Raw genomic sequence first — 16,531 nt, 5'->3', positions numbered from 1 at the left:
AACAGCCACATAGAATCCACACCAGACCCTACTTGGCCTGGGAAGGGCAGCAAACAGCTTGAAGACACACATGGCAGTGGATATATTCCATGTCTCAGGTGAGACCCACCACCCCTAGAGAGCTGGGCTGAGGATAGGGCCTGTCACTGGCCCTGTGTAACAAAGGCCACATTCAATAAGTCAAGATGGTGACTGACACTTCCTGGTCTGTTATCACCTAGCTCAGGAGCAGATGGACCAGAGACAGCTGCTTTGAGTAGGCTCCTAAAAGCAATCCAAGTCTGAGTGTATGTTCTGCTTGGGGCCATTAGACATCGGGGGCATTCAGGAAGCAGCATGACCCAATGTGCAATAGCATTCATCCTACCAGGTGTCCCCCCCAGGAGGCATAAGGCCAGATTGGCAGGCCCCAGACTGTGGTCCACCTTCCTGATACTCCACGCGGAGGCAGAAGGAAACCTTTGTTCTGAATTTGAAACAGCAAATATGGCAGAGCCTGGCACATGGAGATATTCATTGACTGGCAGATGAGAGGACATGAGAAGGAGCCCCACCTTTTGAGAAGTCCCCACCCTGGCCACACTCTCCTGGAGTCAGAATATCCTGGAGCCTTCCAGGAAGGATGTATCCTAATCGGATAGTTCAGATTATAGGATGTCTATGGCCAATGCCTGCAGGCTGCCCGTCTGCTTCTCACAGCCACTACAGCAGCCTACTCCTGGTCATAGCACAAAATGGAAATATTCATCCTGTGAGCAAGCTCTAGAACATTCTAGGACAGCAAATACAGAAAGCTCACCCCTCAGGAGGACACTGAGGACCAAGTCTGAAGCCATCTGTCTATACACAGGGAGTGCTTGATTAGAGTCCCACCTGGATCACACACTGATATTCCACTAGAGGCCATGGGAGCCAGCCACAGACATCTTGAGGGCAGGAATCTCTAACCCATTCCCAGCACCAGTACTGCATGGCCAGGTACGAAGCAGGCAATCTTCATAAGCGTTCCCTGCAGGAGAAACATTACGCAACTCGTCCCTTCGATGGACTGTCCTGCAGAGTTCCAGTTTGGCTGACCAGGTCCCACCACCAAGGCAGCTCCTCGCAGGTCTCCTGTACCTAGTGAAAGCCCAAGTCTTGCAGAAGTTATGCTACCTCCCCTTGATGGTGGGCATAAGCCATCTCAAGCATCATCGGCTTAAGGAAGCCAGTTCAGGACCAGCCCTTATGTCATAGCCGGAGACTCGGGTTACAGCAGTAGCAACAAGGCATACTAGCATCTCACTTAGCATCTTCACAAACTGGGTATGAACCAGAGTCCCACAGGAGGACATGGAGGCACAGATCCAACCCCTAAGCACCTGAGTCCACTCATGTGCAGTGAGGACATGACCTTGAGCTTCAAAAGTTTCATGTCAAGACTCAGGAATCCTCCCCACCATTTGAGTGAGGAGGGCCAAAATGCTGTAAAGTCACATGTCCTAGGACCTGGACTGAGGGAACATTTCCAAGAAGGGAGAAAGTGAGCTTCTATGGAGTGACTCCTTTCCAAGATATTCTGTCCCAGCATTGCAGAACTCCAAGGCACCCTTTCAAGGTGTTGGGTCACCAAACCGAGTTCCTCCTTCAGGGGAGATACTGCTGCACCACGGCACTATGACACTGTCTGGAGACATTTGTCATGAATGGGAAATGCTTCTAGCGTCTAGGAAGATCTAGCGTCTAGGAAGATTAGCCCATAGGTGCTAAACATCTTACAGTACACCCGCAGGACAGTCCTCCAACCCCAGTGAAAAAATCATCCAGCCCAAAATGTCAATGCTAATGAGGTTGAAGAGTCCTGACCTAGCTGGCAGCTTTCACACCAAAAGGCCAAAGGATCAGCTTTTGGAAGCTACATAGGAGCAGAGGCAGTGCCTGCAGAATTTGATTATCTGTGCTGGTGAACCGCCCAGCAATGAAGAACTGCCCCCCCCCGGTTGCTGAAGCTTGCTTTCAGCTGAGGGGTGGGGCCACCTCTGCTTCAGTTTTCCTGAGGGCCCCACTCCTCACAATGCACTGCCACCCTTCAAGGGCCTGCAGATAGACATCGGAGGCGGGAGTGAGTTTGTTTCCCTGTTTGAGACACTGACATAGTGGCCAGTTAGGATACCTTGAAAGCTACACATCCACTATTTTACTCAAGTTGTGAGAGGAAATCCTTGTTCCCTCGGGAGTAATGAGTTAGCATAAGTCCCCTGGGTTTACCAGGGCGGATGTGATTTGCAACTGACTATTCAGCTTATAAAAATTGAGAAAATTCCAGGGACCACCCACAGTCTTCCCTAAGCAACACCGCCTCACTGGGGGCTTTTCTTTCCACATTGTATGACTAGTGTCCTTTTACCTATGAAGTCTAAGATTTGACAGTTCTTTAGCCGAAGTCATAAGTCGTTTCCCTTGAAAAGCAAGTAGTCTGGGAAGGTCTATAAATTTGAATGACAACAGAGGCCACATGGGATGGGACTGTTTTGAGAATATGTCTGGATAAAAAAGGGGATCGCTAAGCCTCCCCCCATCAGCTTTGTCCACTTTGCCAGATTCAGAACAGCATGGGGACTAGGGGGAGCTTTCTATAGCCATGGCCTGCTCCTTTTACGACCCTGAGAGATAGATGAGAATACATTCAGATGATAGTGGTGGACGACAATCCACAACTCTCACTTGACAAAGGCCATTTACAATGTTTCCAACCATTGAGCCAGTAAAACTGAGGTCCTCCATCCCCTGCTTTGGGAAAGCTCCATAATGACGTGAAGACCTTCACACCAATACACGTTCATCATCCACTGAGGAATGTCTCGTTTAGACAGAGTTGAAGACCAGAGTCAGGCAACAGCCTTATGTAGCAGTACGCAATTTTGCTCAGTGAATCTGTCTGCGGCCTTTTCACTCACAGGCTCTAACCTTTCCTCCCACTGGTTTGACAGTGAAGTCACTCCAGCTTTAAAGAGACTTGCAGAGAATCTACTCTGGGAAGAGGATTCTTATGACATAAGATGGATATGGCAAGTTCAGGAGGCACCAGGCCCAATGGGAGTCCGGCCATCATTGCAGACCCTCCCCTCCTCCTTTGATTGCTGCTGGGATCCTGCCATGCCTGGCCAATGGTTAAGGACAAGTGAGTGGATCATTCCTGCCTTTCCATCTAGCCATATCCTGGGCCAGGACCCCCAGTCCTAAAAATAAGAACTGGCTTTCTAAAGATGTCTGATGCTCCAAGGGCGCATGTTTTAAAGTTAAATTATCCTAGAAAGTTCTCCCAGAGTACAACTTCTAATTCTGCCCCAGTGAGTAGAATAGAAGCCGGGAAGGCTTTGAGCACAGAAAGCCTTACTTTGACAGCTGGTTCAAGTTCACTAATTGATAACAGACCTCATGTCTGTTCTTTACTTGACCAGTAAAAAAGTTCAGCTGCCTTTGACCAGGGAATATTTTTGAGACAGGATGTTGCTCTGTCAACCAGACTAGAGTCCAGTGTCAGTGGCACAATCTCGGCTCACTGCAACCTCTGCCTCCTGGGTTCAAGCGATACTCCTGCCTCAGCCTTCTGAATACACCACCACGCCCGGCTAGTTTGTGTTTTTGGCAAAACCTCATCTCTACGATATTGCTCAGGCTGGTCTCAGACTTCTGGTCTCAGACTTCTGGGCTCAAGTGATCCCACCCACCCTCAGCCTCCCAAAGCACTGGGATTACAGGTGTGAGCCACTGTGCCCCACTAGGGTCTTGTAATTTTTTAAATCAAGTCCCATGTCAGATAGCAATAGACTACTATCTATGTAACTTCCTAGCCTTCATGCAGGACACGAGAATAGTTACATGAGTAACCACCATCATTTCTGGTGTTTAGCATGGAGCCACAGACCTGGAGAGCATTCAATGCTCAAGGAGGGCCAGCATCCATTTGCTTTTTAAATAAGATGGAAAGGCCATCAGTACATATTAATAGGAAGGCTAGCAGTGCATAGTCTTGTCCTCAGGTTAACCCTCATCTCTGCCCCATACAATCCACAGGAATCTGGATTGGTATTCCATGGGAGATCTTGCAGAGCTATAGTTGGCATGAGTCACACTTGGCGATTAGGAAGTAGCAAGTGCTCTGGGGGTAAACACTTCTATGCAAGAGTGAGGGAGAAGCCTGCAGAGACCCCAGGGCCTACCATATTAGTGACACTTTCAGGCGTCTGATTCCCAAACTAACTACTGTCGTACCTGCACCCCCATCTCAGCTCATAGCTTTAACCTCCTTGGGAGCTATTAAACAAGTTAGCAAAGGAGGAAAAGTTAGAGTCGGGGTTTATAGATGGATTTGGCGCATTTAGAGAGCTAACTACATACATACCACTCCAACACTATGCAGAGGGCACCATAAGAAACTGACCAAGTCTCCCACTGAGGATTTAAATTCACCTGGTTATCTCTTATAAGGAGTCTAAGGTAAAGATACTGGATCATTAGCATTAAACAGATTGGCTGGCTGTCTAGGCCCTAGAAGATTAGAAGATGAGTCAATGAGATCTGGAGAAGAGGCATAAACAGGAACCCATGGTAATGGGCAGGAAATCTACATAGGCCAAGTCACAGGTCAGAGCCTGGCATGGAGCTCCCACAGGATGCATTTAGTCAGGTGGACAGGATGACTTATAGCCAGGTGTATTCAGCCACCCAAGTGCTCCCAGAATAGGCCCATTGACAGTAACCACCCACTCCATGGTTGTGACCTGTTGGTAACATACTTCAGTTAAGCCCTCTCCGTAAAGCCACCATCCCTTAGACAAATCCCACCACCCAATCGTATATTCAAGGCACAACATGCTGCTCAGTTGGTAGTAGTCTGCCAGCTTCCGTCAGTCCCTCCAGGGGCAGCCCACAGCCATGAACTAGCCAAACCAGCAGTCCTACCCATCTGGCCTGGAACCACCTTAATGAGATGCTGTCTCTGGAGCTCCCCACAGGCTCAGTCAAGTTTTACATCCTAGTCTGACCCTCTGCCCAATCCTGCTTCCTTCCCCTTTTCACAAGTTTTAAGTCTGTTATGTTTTAGACAAGCTCTTCGAGTCTTGACTCAGCATCTCCAAGAGCTCAAGTGCACCATCACCATGAAGTATTCACAGCTGACCCAACCCGGGGCTCCAGGAAAAGTCTGGCTTGTGATGGCCTCTTCCATAGCCTACCCTCAAGTTCACTGGCAGTTCGCTAGCAAGAAACCCAGTCTGGAACAAGCATATTCGAGTCACAGTACTTTGGGCAGATTTCTCTGGTAGCAAGAGTATAGGTATAGATCCAACGAGAAGTTTCTCCCTCACAACTCACAATCCACTCGAGGGAGATGTTCATGTTCCATCCCTGCAAGATCAGTTCTGGCAGGCTGAGACACTGCAGTTCTCGACATTGCACCAGGGGACAAAAGCAATGCCACCAGATTATTCTGAGCTCCTTTGCCCGGAGGATCAGGGGTTGCTGATATATGGAGGAAAGCATATGGGATGCGAATGATAGGGCACTTTTTGGAGCTCCCACGCCCAGTGTTACAAGTGGCTAGGCCTCACAGTGGCCATTACCTGACAAGACCAGGGTCTCGGACCACTTACGAACAAAAGACTTTGATTACCTAAACAAGCAATCTAAACCAGTCAAGTGTTGGCCAACTATGAAAGATTCTAAGTTGGCAGGAGTAGATAGTGCACATCAAACTACATCTTAGAATGGCAGCCCTTACAGACCCAATGAGACCATAGCTGCCCATCACTTGCAGATCAGGCAACACATCACACCCCACCTTCACTGGACTTGCTGTCTAGCTGTGAGCATGCTTACCCTCCAGCTGTCAAGCTCATGTTCCTCTTGGGGTGGCCCCAAGCCAACATTGAGTTGAGCCCTTTGCACCTAATGTGGGGTTTCAAACTGAGCTCCAGAACTTGCTCCAAACCTCCCTGCTGGGCTGGCAAACTGTCAGGTTCAATTGTGATGTGACAGCTTCCCTTTGCTTAGTCCTAGATCTTTTTTATTCCTAAATCAAGGCAGCATATACTTCCAGACAATTCAACCACACAACCACCGTGAGCCATGAGCAGCAGTGGATGTAAATGTGGTCCAAAGCCAGGGAAAAGTCAGATTTGGCACTGCCTCCTCCCCTACCAACCCGGAAGAACTTTGGCTCTTGGTGAGAAGCAGCTACTAGCGCAAAGATAGGGACCACACTGACGAGGCAGCCTCACACCTTCTGATGCTGTACACAGGTCTCCTCCATGCCTGTTCCCTCCATGAGAATCAGTAGGGTCCCTTTTCAAAGTTTGGACGTCAGTAAGTGTGAGGCAGAATCAACACCAAGAAAAAGACTGTCCCAGGGAGCTGTGAGGATGTGCTGTCGCATTCCTGCGGTTCAGACTCTTCACTGACTCATCTGTGTGAAATATGAGTCAGCGAGGAAGATCAGGCTAGATCAATACAATTTGTACAACCTGAGGTGACCTGGCCTATTGTGCCCAAGCAGTTCAGTCATGAACCACCTGAAGTGGAACCACCAACTCTAAGGCAGGATCCTTCACACCTGCTCAGGAGAGAAAGGATGAGGGAGCATCTGCAGCTCAAAGGCCTGAGCTGGAAGCCGATGGCCAGGAACTGGTTCAGACGAAGACTGGGTATGAGCGTGGAGATGGTCCTGATGTGAAGGGGATGTGCCTGCCAAACCCAGAGCCTGGGAAACTGCCAGAAAGTGAAAAGCAATCAGCGTTAAAAGACACGCTGAAATGAGATGCAGGCTATTCCTATGTTGGGAATTTGTTCAAGGTTCTCTCAAAGCTTCACAACCTTCTGCAAAAAGAGGCAGCACTGTCTCCAGAGGAATTGCCCTGCAGAATTTGCTAATGGGTGGCATAATTTTTGTTATGTATAGATATTGTCACTTTGCCACAGCATTAACCATTGTGATGGTTAATACTGAAGTGTCAACTTGAAGGATGCAAACTATTGTTCCTGAGTATGTCTGAGGGTGTTGCCAAAAGAGATTAAAATTTGAGTCAGTGGGCTGCAAGAACCAGACCCAACTCTTAATCTGTTGGACACAATCTAATCAGCTGCCAGCAAATATAGAGCAGGCAGAAAAATGAAACGGTGAGACTGGCCTAGCCTCCCAGCCTGTATCTTTGTCCCATGCTGGACGTGCTTCCTAACCTCAAACATCAGACTCCAAAAGTTCAGTTGAGACTAGGACTGGCTTCTTTGCTCAAGCTTGCAGACAGCTTATTTGGGGATCTTGTGATTGTGTAAGTTAATAAACTCCCCTTTATGCGTATCCATCCTATTCTGTTCCTCTAGGAAACCCTGACTAGTACAGCCACCATCATGCAAGTGGTCACTAACACTTTGGATTTTCAGTTAAGGGGGAGAAAACTAGTATATTTAGATAGAATGGCAAGTAGCTGGAGGCATTTCCAGACATTCTGCAGAGACTATCTGGATCCTTTGTCATTGCATTTCCCTTGACTTGGTCAACTGCTCACTGGTCCTCACCTGAGGATGTGTTCATGGCGCCCTCAGGCAGTCAGTGAGATATCAGCCTACAGCTGTTTGCCAAATTCTTGGCAAGGATTCCCAACTCCTTGCCCCTCAGGCTTCCGAGGTCTCACCCATGGAATCTTGGATTTCCAAGGTCAACCTCTCATGCTTGGATGTGATGTAAAGATAGTCTTTCCAAGCAAAACCAGTTGCCTGGCAAATTGAACTCAAGTCTTCAGAAATTTAGACCAACAAGTAAGGGAACTCTGGATAGAAAGACCCAGATCCCTCAACAGCCTGGGAAGTGAAACTTAAGTGTGGGCCACTGCACAGCATGCTTAGTCTTTTATATCAGAGGTGTCAGTAAACTCTTTAGACTTGGTTCAGATCACTACTAGAAGCCAGTGGTGTGCACATAGTCATTAGTCTTGAAGTTCATTAGTCTTGAAGTCGGAATTTTGTGATCTAGCCCTATAGACACTAAAAGATTCAGAACCAAGTTCAAGTGTGGCAACTGCCTTATGGATCGCCACACTGAAAACTCAAATATAATCACTTGGAGTCACCCCCTTTACTGCATGTTTACTTCTGCCTTTGCCAAGTAAGATTTTACAACTGTGGCTCCTATGTTTAACATGTTGAATAAAAACGTAAAAGAAACCTGCGCCAGAGGTCACTTAACATCGAGATGTGCATGCAACAAGACCAAGGAAATACATTTCTCTACTCAGCAAAGCCCCCAACCCAGGAAGCACAGACACCTGAGTGTGGAGCTCTGGCTCACGTGAGCCAAAGTGCCGGGCTCTCCTACTCAGTGATGTCACTCCCAGGTGGGAGTCACTGCCTGCATCTCAGGATACAGGCCCTTCTAAAGGACAGTAAGGGACTCCTCAGTGCCATCCTCAATCTATCCTCGAATCCAGAGAGCCAGTGGCTTCCTTTCCATCCTAGACCCTGGCTAAGGGGAGTCCTTTGGCGCCACCTGGTGGGCCACCAGGCAGCACAGACAAGGAAATCTGCTTGGGAGCTTCACAGTTCGATAATCCCCACACCCCAGAGAGGTCCTGTGCCCATGACAAGATGTGAATATCTTTACAAGTCAACCCTTCTCCTGGGAAAGGGGGCACAGACAACCTGTTAGAAGAAAGTGAGCCACGCTTGAATTTAGAGTAAGGGATGGGCAGGGCCACACAGTCAGCATAGGCAGTAGGCTGTGGCTCAGATGGGGCAGTGACAGACCTGGCTCACAGAGGGCAGAGCCTCCAAGACAGCTCGCCAGGGGCTCAGCCTGGGAAGACCCTCCCCTTTACCGTCAGGTCAGCAGGAGAGGGTTATCGCCTCCCTGGGTAGTTCTAGGTTCACTATGCACAGAATTGCCCGTTTTCCGATGTAATAACCTCTTAGTAAATGGTGGTTCAAGGAACAAGAGTTATGTATGGTTATGCTAGCTAGTGTGGGAAGGAATAACAAAAGTCAGTTGTGAAAGACAGGCATTGAAGTATACTGAAGAACTCTACCAGGGTCACTTCCTGGGACAGCTCCCCCACCCCCCCAGCAGGTCCATGGTCCAGCATTCCCATCAGATCCCTTTATCCTGGTGTCCCAGAGCCCATCTCCAGGCAACCAGGACTTCTGTCCACATTTCCTGGGAAGCCGGGTGGCTCATTCGCCTCCAAGTATAATCAGACTCCTGAATCATTTTCAAGAGAAGCACAAGTGCTAACTACCAGTAACGACACTGAGCAAGTTTGAACCTGGTCCATCTCTCCAAGTTTGTGTCTCCTGGTCTCCCCCCATCGATATTCATATCCAGGCACATCTACTGCTGGGTCAGTCTTCCTGGAGCCTCAAGCTAAAAATTTCCAAACTTGAGTAGGCTATGTGGTATGTAGACCACATTAAGAAGGCTTGCTTTTAAGCAGCTCACTGCATAATGTCTAAGTGTTTCTAAGAGAACCTTTAGAATTCATCATGAAACTTTTCTGTAACTCATTCCCTTCCTTACGTTACAAATTAAAGTGGATATGTGGAGGCACATAAGTATCCATGCTTTCCCCTCCAAAGTGTATTAGCAAGTAGAGATGGGCCCATTTGAAAGCCTATACCACTTTCAGAATTATGACAGCTCAATGTCCAAAAGAATGGCTTCATCTTTATGGCACGAAGATACAGTCAAACAGATGAACAGAATAAGCAGCAAGTTCAGGGGACGGTTGTCAAACCCACTGCCACTGGGCTTAGATGAGCAATTTCGGAGTCTAATAAGAAAGCCATGCTTAATGGAAGAGTTCACGCTTCAGAAGTTTTCTTCAGTCACAGTTCACGCTATTGGAAGTTCAGAAAAGCAGGACTGATGTATCAGATGAGATAACTGATGAAGAAAACACCCTGTTTCCAAGTTGCTTTCACAGCCCTGTCCAGCCAAACATCCCTAACAAGCAGAACCACAGAGCCCAGCCCCCAGCACATCCGGCCCTTGACTGCACAATTCTGGAGATCAGGCTGGAGATGAGCAGGGGTGCTGGAGGAAAGTTACTATTTGTGGGCCCCAACTGCCCCCTCTCCCTCTGTAAGGGAGAAAGGCTGAATCCTCTTCACCATTCCCTGCCGACAGTCTCTTCCCTGGGACATCATAGCACAAGGACTGGCAGGAGCCTCTTCCCTGCAATCCAAGAGTCTTGAGTTCTACAGGAGCAGATTCCCATTCAGAAGCAATCTGCCAGCCTTCAGCCTCCCAGGAAGAGCGTTAGATGCCAACTCTTTGGAGATACTCTTGTCTATAACAGGAGGGTTACCATGCCCAGGAGTGATAAGGGCATCCCATGGTCACTCCTAGGGGTCAAGGGGTAAGTCAGCAGGCCATAGGAACCTTCCTTCTTCCACATGGCCAATCCTTGTGGGCCCAACTGTGTGCCTTCAGATAAGCACACGGAGCTGCTTACCCAGGGTGACCCCCCGGAGTTGGGGGCCTGCTTCTAGGAGGCTCCCATGTTTAGAACATCCTGCCTCTAATAGCAGCTGCCTGTCAGGCTGCAGGTGACTACCCAAGATGCTCCTGGGACCCCCACGCAGTGTCAGTCTAGGGAAGTTAGGGTGTCAAGAGGCCTCCATCCACAGGGATTTTAGAGACATGCCCTTTCTATAAGATAAGCCTGTAACACCACTGGTCACTACCCACCACTTAGGAGCACTCAAAAGCCTTCTGAGGAGCGGGATGAAAACAGACTCCCCACCCCCAGGATCGACAAGGCCGGGAAAGATCCAAGAATCGCAAGGACAAGCATCAGAGAACTACTCCAGGCTTAGGAACAGCTGCCTAAGGAAACTGCACCTTGCCCAGAAATGCCAAGTCCAGCAAAGCCAGGTACCACCTGTTCAGTGCAGAACAGAAAAAGGGTCGTAAGTAATGAGACACTGAGTAGACTCAGCCTGTTCTGTTTGCCCGTGGATAATCACCTGCTTCAAAACCTGAAGTCACCAAGTAAAGACATCTTTGAGAATTCAATGTCCAAGTTGGGGACCGATTTCTGAAGTCTGATCCTTGAGGCACCAAATGTGAGGACTGATGGATCCCCTTTCAGGTTTTCTTTGTTACCAATTAGTTTTCCCTGAAGTCAGAACAGCCCTAAACAATGTGGGTAGAGGCTTGTGAAGCAGATACACTTCTAATTTCAATCATGTAACTGCCACGTGGACTGTAGATGTGATAGGGGGATTTTATTCAGGGGCCTCAGGAATAAGTCTTCCAGCTAGAACCACCTCCAGAAGCAGTTCCTCAAAAACCTAAGAATTACCATATGATCCAGCAGTTCCACTCTTATTTACCCAAGATAATTGCAAAAGGATTGAAGCAAACACCTTCATGCCCAATGTTCACTGCAACACTATTCATGACAGCCAGAACACGGAAACCAATCCAATGTCGATACCAAGAAAAACCGACATCTCCATGCAATGGATCGTTAAATCAAAAGCTGATATGCAACGATGTGGATAGAAATTGATATGAACCAGACAATTATCTTATGAAATATCCAGAACAGGCAAATTTATAGAGAGCAAGTAGATTGGAGGTGACTGGGGGTGAAGGGAGAAGGAAAACATTACTACTTAGTGGTTGCCGTTTCTTGGTGGGGTGAACTGGTTCAAGTCAGTGATAGGTGCACAACATTGTAAATGCGATTAATGTCACCAATTGTAAACTTCAACATGGTTGAACTAGAAATGTTTTGTTCACCCAGTCATCACCGTATCCTAATAACCTGCCCTCCATGCCTCTGCACCCGCAGGCCATCTCAAAGGACGCCATGAATCTGGCACAGATGAAGGAGCAGACTTTGCAGCCGGAGCAACAGTCCAAGCTCAAACTTGTCTATGAGGAGAACTTACAGAAGCAGGAGTCCGTGCAGAAGCACCATCAGACCTTCTTGGCGTCCATTAGGACGGTTCTCAACATGTTTGGGGAAAGATTCTGTGCCTTTGTAAACAGACTGGGACACAGTGACAGCCACGGTGGTTGGGCTGACGCTGCTGGCTGGCGGGGTCTACTCTGCCAAGAATGGAACAGCCGCCGGGGCCCACTTCATTGCGACTCGGCTATGGAAACCGTCCCTGGTGAACGAGAAGTCCCGCATCACAGTGCTGGAGGCCCAGTGGCACCCCTTCCAGGTCCGCCGGCAGCTCCTCAGTCGGCCCTAGGACGTACTGGAAGGTGGTGTGCTGAGTCCCAGCCTGTAAGCGCGGGTGCGCGGCATTGTCATAGCAACAATGAACAACGAAGAAGGACGGCAGCCTGTACGAGAACGTCTTGATGTACGGGCCATCAGGCACAGGAAAGAAGCTGTTTGCAAAGAATCTTGCCCTGAACTCGGGCATGGACTACGCCATCATGACAGGCAAGGACGTGGCCCTCATGGGGCGGGAAGGCGTGACTGCCATGCACAAGGCTGTTTGACTGGGCCAATACCAGCCAGCGCGGCCTCCTGCTCTTCGTGGATGAAGCGGACGCCGTCCTTTGGAAGCCAGCCACTGAGAAGATGAGCAATTACCACCTCAAAGCCGCAGAGAACGCCTTTCTAGAGTACACACAACAGAGCAGCAACAGATTCATGCTGGTCCTGGCCAGCCACCACCCCAAGCAGTTTTACGAGGACATCCGCAACCGTATCGATAGGGTGGTTCATTTCGACCTGCCGGGGCAGCAAGAGCGAGCGCCTGCTGAGAATGTATTTTTACAAGTATGTTCTTAAGCTGGCCACAGAAGGAAAAGCAGCGTCTGAAGCTGGCCCAGTTTGACTACTGGAGGAAGTGCCCAGAGATCGCTCGGCTGACAGAGGGCATGTCCGGCCAGGAGATCGCTAAGCTGGCTCTGTCCTGGCAGGCCAGGGCGAATGCCTCCGAGAACGGGGTCGCCTCCGAGGCCATGATGGACGCCTGCGTGCGGGAGGCCATCCAGGAGCACCAACAGAAGATATTCCTGCTGAAGGGGGAGGGGCCTGGACGCAGGTTCGAGTGCCCCCTTCTCCTAAGTCCAAGGCGATATCCACACCTCATGGACCTGGCAGCGGACCCCCTCCTTCCCCTGCCTTGCTGGCCCCTGCACATTTAGGATATGCTCCTGGGTGGGGCCTGGGCTGTTCCCAGGGCCTCTGTACACCAGGATGTCTTGTGCTGGGGGTTGGTCGTTCTGCCCCCCAGGACAACCCCCTCTTGTGGACACTGGCTAGGGAGGGGCAGGCCTCCGTCCTGCTCCCCAGGACGCTCTTGGGAGACGCATTTTCCATCTGGCTCAGAGGAGGAGGGGGAGGCTTTGCAATGCAGCCCCTGCCCAGGCCCCTGGGAGGGTGGGTGCCGGCTGAGCCCCCGGGGCAGCAGGAGTGGGGCGGGCAGGGTCTTTGTTCTCACTCCCACAGCAGAGCCAGATGTGGGGGCACCTGCTGGGACTAGACCAAGGTGGGGCAGCCTGAACACCGCTTCCAACCGTGGCCAGGAAGCAGGGAACCTGGCCGGCGTGTCTGAGGCCACACTCTCAGCTGGCCGGTCCAAGCCTGCGGCTGGAGCTGGTGTCTGTTTAGCTAATAAAGTCCCACAGTTGCCTCAGAAAAAAGTTTTGTTCAGGTTCATTTGAGTTTAATATTTTGGAAAAAGCAGCTCACCTACTTGGTGATGACGTGGCTGAAGAGGAAACCCACCTGGATGTGAACGGCAGATTTTCCAGACAGAGGTTACTGTCTGATAATCGAAGAGCTCGAAGAGCTTAGAATTCACCCGTCTTGACAAAGCTGAAGCAACCCAGAAGTAAACCATTGAGAACCAACGATGGATGAACAGGGCAAGCTACTGGCCAGCAAGTACAGAGCTAGATAAGAGGACCATTGTCACAGCCAGCAGGGAGAAGTACCTGCAGGAACAGCTTTGACTATTTGATAACTGAGTATAGGCTCAATGTAGTCTAAAATGAGCTCAGACTCCAGGGACCGTAATGACTTGGGCTGTATTTCCAGGAGCCCCACACCTAGTCTCAACTGAGAATTTCTGAAATATACCCAGGACTCTAACAAGGATTGTGGGCTACTTTACCCAGGCCCAACCGACCCGGGGATGGGAACACAAGCTCCTGCTCTTTTGACCATTCCTGCCTCACTTAAGTATTTGAGGTAATACTTAACCAGGAGTTTTCCAAGATTAGGAAGCTCAAATCCAAGTAGCATGAGCAAGACATCTACACCTAGAACATAAGTGCAAAGAAATCTAAGAGCAAAACCTGAGTGGTATGGCAGGACATAGCCCAGGTCAGAGGAGCTGTGGAGCCTACACTCCCCCCCTCCACGGGCTGCTGTGTACTTTGAGGCCACACAACCACAGGCAAGAAGAGCTCAGATGCCAGGAGGGTCAAGACATCCAGAAGGCTTTCTGGAGACGTCAGCATAATAGTTCCAAGAGCCACCACCCTCCCTACACCTTAGGCCTGCATGCACTTGACCCATTCCATTATGCTCAGGCATCTTTCTTCCCTTCTACCTCCCAAGATAGTGGCAACAGCACCCGTGAAGAGCACCCCAACATCTGAAAGCTTAGGGAAGAACCGCCTCAAAATCCTGGCATGCCAGCCCCCAAAGCACATGCCCCTTGTGTTCAGGGCGAGGTGTGATGTGGTCTGTTGGGAATTCGTCTGGCAGGACTCCAGTACATTCCACAGAGCACCCAACTGCTGAGTGTAAGGACAACCCCAAGACAGGAAGCAGGCACACAGGATGATGAGACAGCCCTGGTTGGGTCCACCAGGCCAGGGACTAACAGCAGACAAGCAATCCTCTCCAACCCTACGAGGGCTGCATAGGGACTCTTGCCCTGGATGCCTCAAAGTCAGGCTCCACTGAGATTGGCAAGGGAAGAAAGGGTTGAAAACATCACTTCCTTTCAGTCATTGCAGTGGGCTCTCAAGTGAGGACAGCAAACAAGGCCAAAGTTAATCTTATCTGGTGACAGGGTATTCAACTACTGAGACTATAAGTAACCCCCAATCGGTGCAAAGACCACGCTCCAAAAAGGTGCCTTCCTCTATTCTCTTTGGCAACATCCTGGGACAACCCTCGGGTAAAAGAGCCCCATATCCAGCTCAAGGACATCTGTGGACAGCCTCAGGCCTCCAGGGGCCCTACAGTGAGGAAAGCCCATGAATAACCACCACCCTCACCTATATACTGATTCTGTTGCCAGTAGAGACTTAGGTATCTCCACGGACATGACTTGAACACCAGTCTGATGTAAGAGGTCAGGCGAGAGACATGGAGTTAGAGCCAAGCCCAGTGAAGACTAGTTGGAGCTGGTATGCATGAATTATCTTCAGAAATCTATGTGGGATTATGAAGTCAATGCAAAGCCACTATGTGATAAAACCATTTTGAAGTACTATAGATACCCTGTTGGAAGAGATGAAATTCCTGTCCTAAGATCAGTTCAGCCAGAAGGCAGCCACAGCTGATGAGTTTATAACCACCTCAGGATCAAGGTCATTAGAAGTCTGGAGCTTGGGTATCAGAAGTGAGTCATTTGCCCCCTCTTCTGAGGGCCAGACCTATGAGCCACCCCTCCCTTCCCTCATCACTTCCATCTTTTCCTGGCATCTTGAGATGGAGTGCACACTGAGAAAAGGATCAGCAGGGGTATGGAATCCAGAACATCCCAGACACAGGTGGTCACCCAGGAGCTAATAGCCTCATCCCACTCAAGGTAGAAGAGTCCTTAGCTCTTGAAGGCCCTCTATTGAGCACTCTGTCCACCATGAAAGATGACCAGAGGAACATGGCCTCTCCCATGTGTCCCTGGTCAAACTGTCACCCTGGTATATTTGGAATCCTGGGATCTAACAGTATGTTATTCAGCTGTACTTCATAGGATACTGAGCCCTAACTCTCAACACCTCCAGAAGTAGTTGTGGGATGTTTTTAGATCCTAAACAGACAAAAACAAGTGTCTGCATCAACACTACACTCTATTTCCCTGCCTTGAGCTCCCAGTCAGGCAGCAACTACATTTAACAAGGTACAACTTTGACATTCATCAGGTGAGAAAAACCGGAAAGCTGGAGACGAGGTCATTCACATGGCATCCTTGCATAGTAGGGGATGGGGTGCAAGTTCCAGGAAAAACCTGCTTTGACAGGATTCCTGCTGTGCATCCTGTTTGAGCCCCTCCTTCCCTCAACACCCAGGGACCACACCTTGAGAACGCTTCCTAGTCTGCACAGCCTAGGAAGTTGGCTGGAGATAAAGGCAACTCTCCCGGAAGCCTGAAAATTCTGATGCAAGTTAAGGACCACAAGACCAGACCAGGAAGCAGCGTTGGAAGTGACAGACTTCAAGGCTGCTGGAGGTTGTTGGAAACTTGACAGGTACCAAGTCTCCTCAGTTCTCAATATGCTCAGGATATAATGGAGACTGTCGTGTTTCCTGTGATGACAGGCTTGGGCTCCTGCCAGGTTCCTTTCCCG

The 16,531-nt window shown here is 49.6% G+C and overlaps 1 pseudogene across 1 annotated transcript; it reads left to right on the top strand.

Moving 5' to 3' along the window:
* Positions 1-11,810: 11,810 nt before the first annotated feature.
* LOC105545070 lies at positions 11,811-13,638 on the top strand (annotated as a pseudogene). The gene has a single exon (XR_001006864.1). The product of XR_001006864.1 is annotated as an ATPase family AAA domain-containing protein 3C pseudogene (transcript).
* Positions 13,639-16,531: the final 2,893 nt, after the last annotated feature.

The sequence above is a fragment of the Mandrillus leucophaeus genome, unplaced genomic scaffold (genome assembly GCF_000951045.1).
Source record: "Mandrillus leucophaeus isolate KB7577 unplaced genomic scaffold, Mleu.le_1.0 Scaffold317, whole genome shotgun sequence".
NCBI lineage: Eukaryota > Metazoa > Chordata > Mammalia > Primates > Cercopithecidae > Mandrillus > Mandrillus leucophaeus.
This window is presented reverse-complemented; position numbering and strand designations above follow the sequence as displayed.